Source organism: Etheostoma spectabile, unplaced genomic scaffold, assembly GCF_008692095.1.
Source record: "Etheostoma spectabile isolate EspeVRDwgs_2016 unplaced genomic scaffold, UIUC_Espe_1.0 scaffold379, whole genome shotgun sequence".
In the NCBI taxonomy this organism is placed as follows: domain Eukaryota; kingdom Metazoa; phylum Chordata; class Actinopteri; order Perciformes; family Percidae; genus Etheostoma; species Etheostoma spectabile.
The window spans coordinates 447,152-447,793 of NW_022605596.1; the positions used below are offsets into that span (position 1 = coordinate 447,152).

The 642-nt window shown below is 37.4% G+C and overlaps 1 long non-coding RNA gene across 1 annotated transcript in view; it reads left to right on the forward strand.

The window, feature by feature from the left end:
• LOC116686508 (uncharacterized) overlaps positions 1 to 642 on the forward strand; it is a 23,722-nt gene that overhangs the window by 1,182 nt on the left and 21,898 nt on the right. The window lies entirely within an intron of this gene.

Below are 642 nucleotides of genomic sequence, written 5' to 3' on the forward strand. Positions count from 1 at the left end.
TGATTGTTATAATGTGTTACATTAAGGAGAAATTTGAGTCTTTTATGGGTTTAGCCGTTTCGCCTATCAGTACTAATACCATTGTATTCACCAAGCTAAGAGCTAAGATGTGGAACCAAGGTGACATCACTGAAAATAAGTCTGGCCCGACAACAAACAGCAGTCAGACCATCAGACAAAGACTGCTTCATCTTTGATTACATCAAACAGTGGTGAGGGCAGCTGCAATCCTTTATGCACCATGCGCACATTTGTTTTTTTGAGACACTCAAACACAATATTGATGTATTTTTTTGTCACTTTGAGGAAAATTCATTTCTGTAACTTTTCTCGGCCCTGTTTTGAGTGGTTTAATCAACCAGTTAATGGGAGAACTTTCCTCTTTACTCCGACTTGTAAGTGGAACATCACAGTGAGCATGTGTATACAGAACAGTGAATAAATGGATTGTGAATCCAAAATAATACTGCACATTGGACATTTATTTTTAAGCCTAGAACACCCTTTCAAATCCAACACAGTCCAACCCAGGTGATCCATGATATCTTAACCTTTTTTAACCCTCATGTTGTCCTCGGGTCAAATTGACCAGTTTTCCTAGATTAATGTTCTTTTTAATTCCCCAAAATAACATGATTGATT